The sequence below is a fragment of the Pteropus vampyrus genome, unplaced genomic scaffold (genome assembly GCF_000151845.1).
Source record: "Pteropus vampyrus isolate Shadow unplaced genomic scaffold, Pvam_2.0 Scaffold561, whole genome shotgun sequence".
Classification (NCBI taxonomy): domain Eukaryota; kingdom Metazoa; phylum Chordata; class Mammalia; order Chiroptera; family Pteropodidae; genus Pteropus; species Pteropus vampyrus.
In genome coordinates this window covers 352312-356634 of record NW_011889342.1, presented here as the reverse complement: position 1 = coordinate 356634, position 4323 = coordinate 352312, and positions in this window count along the sequence as shown.

The following is a 4323-nucleotide window of genomic DNA, read 5'->3' as shown; positions in this document are numbered from 1 at the left end:
CCAGGGGCCTAGGCCCAACTGATCGTACCTGTTGCCACAGGTAACCCGGCGGATGGCAGAAGCAGAGCTGGTTCAGGAAGGGGAAGCAAGGAAAGTGAACCCTGAAATCCAAAGCACCCTTCGGAAGCGGCTCTATCTGCAGTAGCAGTAGAAAGGGCATGGCAGGGCTCCCTTTCGGGAGGATGTTCCTTGGATGTTTAAAGGCAACTGTCATCCCTCCCCCAAAATCTTCTCTTCCCAAAGCTAAATAGCACCCAGTCCTTTCTTCATACCCCTTATGCAGTTCCTCTTTCAATTTGTTCCTGTCCTTCTTAGAGCAACCCAGGTAAAAATGAGCACAAGGCATGGTGTTAACAGTAACATTACTCGCCTCAAGCGGGACTCTACCTCTATAAATGCAACCTAAGAAGGTAAACATTTATCTCACTTTCTGCTCCTATGCTCATTTGAAACTGTCTTCCACCTTTCATAAATCATACCCATACAAACATAACTAGATAAAGCTCAAGATTTTCCCCTGGTAAACCAATGCCCACTCACCACCTCCCACCTCAATCAAATCTTCTCTGGCTCCAAATCTCACCTAGCATTACAACCTCTTCCTGAACCCACATCCATTCCTATCTCCCAGAAATTCGCTCCCAATTTCTAGAAATCTAGTCTGGCAGGAATCATTCTCTCTCTCTAAGACCCCTCTTCCTTGGCTAGCAAGCTGATTCTCCTCCTAGTTCACGAGCTCTCTCTGGCTAACAGAGATGCCTCCTTCTTTTTATATATCTCTCTCTCATAACTCCCACTGCCCCTCCCCACAACAAGGCCCTGGACTCTGCCCTCTCTACGGGAAAATCCATCCATTTATCCATTCTCACAGTTTCAACTTTCAACCACCCTGAATCAGAGCATGTTGGAGTTACAGCAAATCCTTTAGTGTCACCCTGCTATTTTGTAGACAATATAATAAAGGCCCAGAGAAGTTAAATGGCTTGTGAAATGCCACAAAGTAAGTCAGGGTCAGGGTCAAGGTTTGGCTTCCAGCCTAGCCCCCTGTCCACTGTCTGCTAAGTCTTGATCCACCAGAAAACTTTTCTAATAAGAGGAGCTACCTAATAAAAGTTCGTCTTATCGTGGATGTAGGAGTTCCCCAGAAGACTTCTAGAAATTCCTGATAACCAGCATATAAGGCTATCTCCATGAAATTCCAGCAATGGGCTGGAAGGCGGATCAGATGTACTGCCTGCCAAGTCTGTGATACATGTCTCTTTATCTCCAGCCTGGACCTTCCCACGGAAATAACCTGTGGTCATATCTGCCATCATTAACAACTCATGGTTAAAATTAGTCTTTTCTTCTGTTCCATCCTCCAAGTGTTCCCTGGCACCCTCAACCTCAGACCCCAAGTTTGGAATTCTGCAGTTCTCTAGGACACCTTTCTTCTTGCAACCTTCATATACCACCAGCCACCACGCCCAGCCCAGCATAACTTTGAAACACTTCTCATACCTGTCTTCTCTCCCTTTACATGTAATCCTCCAGGCTCAAGGCCCATCCTCTCACGTTTGCATCTTTGCATCAGCTTCCTTCCTTGCCTCTCTGCCTGACCATCTCACCTTTCCTCTGCCCTCCATACCATCCATAATTCTTGATCTTCCTAGAACACCCAAGAAGGTACAATGGCAGCCCATTGTTTAGACACCAAAGCCAAACTTGACATCCTGATTTCTCACACCTTTATAATTCTACCTCCTACCAAAAACCATCCCCCACTTCTCCCACCATGAATTTGCTCTTCCAACAAGATTAATGTTCTCTTGCTCATCCCTGCCTCTAAACCTTTGCTATCACTATTTCCCCAAGCTGGAGTGACCTCTCTCTTCCTTTACCCCTTTTCCATTATTTCCTACCCCTATTTATTCCAGAAAGCCATTCCTATTAGTTTTTCTAGTTGATTCTGTTCTTTCACCCAGGATTAGATATTGACAATTACAATTTCTTGAGGGCAAGGAACAAGTCTTTGATTAACATAATGGGTGTTCAATAAACAGTTGTCAAACTTTAAAAGTACATGTTGGATCTTTGTTCTGTACTTAAACTATGAAGCTGATGTGAAAGGCATTGTGGATTTGGTTTCTTTTTCCTAATGGGCAGCTGCCTCCCAGATGTGTCTTTTGTGAACAGAGAATCAGGAGTTCATCCTGTTTCTTTTATAAAAACAGATGCGTTAGGAATTTGTAAAATTACAGGCCATTCTTTTATGCCAAGTGGCTATATTTTACATAATTGTTCCATCTCTAGAATATTCTCAGTGAAGTATCCAGACAGAACTGTAGCTTTTCAGAACCATAAGAGACCTAGTTACAGGATCACAAATATTTAGCCACCTCTCTCTACCTGGGTGTCCATTGCAAACATAACTGATCAGTCAAACCTCTTTCCCATTGTTCTGGGGTGTAGCCTCAAAGTCTTTTTCCTTTCAGCATCCCAGAAAGCATAAGCACATCAGTCTTGATCCATTCGAATCCCTTTATTAGGGACCAACTTGTCTAGAGTCGCTAAGTTCTTAAGTAGTAAACCCAGGGCTTCTCACCTATGATGCAGTAAATGGCCATGGCAGCAGTTGGGGCTTCATCTATAGAAATAGCAGAGCAAGTTGTTGAGGCAGGGGTGAGTACACAAGGACAAGTAGATCTGGGGTGATGCACATATTGAGTCCTGTACACCCACAATGTACAAACCTGTGCTCCAAACATCCAACAAATTTGGAGTCTCCAAACACAAGAGTCAGCAAACTATGACCCGATCACCAAATCCAGCCTGCAGCCTGTTTTTATAAATAAAGGTTTATTGGCACAGTCTTGCTCATTCATTTACATATTGTCAATGGCTCTTTTCACGCTGCAACGGCAAGACTTATGTAGTTACTACAGACACCATATGGCCTGCAGCATTGAAAATAGTTACTACCAGCCCTTTACAGAAAAAAAGTGTGTCAACCTCTGCCCATATATCCCACCAACAAGTTCTCATTTTGCTGGAGTTGGCCAGAGTGGCTCACCACCAAGAACCACGCCTGATACAACAGGCAACAGGGCACTAAAACACATGACTTAATTCTTCAAGAACCCTGAGTAAGGGTTTCCCCCAATTACTTAGTAAGGATTTGAAAGTTCATCCTGGAAGTTTACTATTTAGTATCAGGGGCAGATCCAGGTCTTGTAGGACCTTTACGATTGGAGCAGGAGAGGTCTTTCCTTCAGAAAAAAAAATACAAAAATACCAGCACAGAGTTTTATAGCCCCGTTAGTACATTGTCAGGTCTCTCGCAGGGCCTTGGAGGGGTCCAAGAATGTGGGGCCCGGCAGCTGATTCTGTGTTCACGTCACAGCAACCCCACCTCTGTCGACCATCTGTTCTCCAACTGTACTTCAACTACAGCAGGAACAGTTATTTCAAAATGAAAACCTGACCCACCATGCATCTTCTTAAAATCTTTCAATGGTCTCCCATTGCCCTTTGGATTAGGAACGAAAGTCCTAGCTTAACATTGAGGCCCCACGTTTTCACCTCTACCCTTTCACTCTTATCGGTGAAAATGTTTTGGAAATAGTGGTGGTGTTTGCACATCACAAATGTAATTCATTCCACTGAATTGTACTTGAAATCGGTTAAAATGGCAAATTTTATGTTATAAGCATAAATGATCACAATTTTAAAAAGTTAATAATGTAACATACCGAAAAACAATGAATTATTCATTAACGAGGTGAAGGAGGTTAACATCCTTCCTTCCTAAATCCACCAGGGATGTCATATGAATTTCAAGATGTAATTCAATATGATATAACTAAATAATATGATGTAATGTGATTTCACCTTTGGGTGTTCTCTTCAAAAAGGTATTTGTAACAGCTTTGTTGACATATACTTCACATACCATACAATTTACCCATTTAAAGTGTACAATTCATTGTTTTTTGGCATGTGACTTTTTTCATCCATAACCCAAATCTAATCATGAGAAAAACATTAGACAAACACAGATTGGTTGATATCTAAAGGACACCTGGTCAGTCCTCCACAAGACTGTCAAGGTCATGAAAAATAAGAAAAGCTTGTGAGAAATTATTCCAAACTGACAGAGACTGCGGGGAAGTGACAATTCAATGCAATGTGGTACTCTAGATTGGCGCTTAGAACAGAAAGAGGGCAATAATGGAAAAACTGGTAAAATCTAAAGTCTAAAATTTAACTTTTAAAAAATAAATATGTGGGTTCTTCTCTTCCCCAGATCCCATTCTAACAATGAGAAAACATCAAACATCAAAC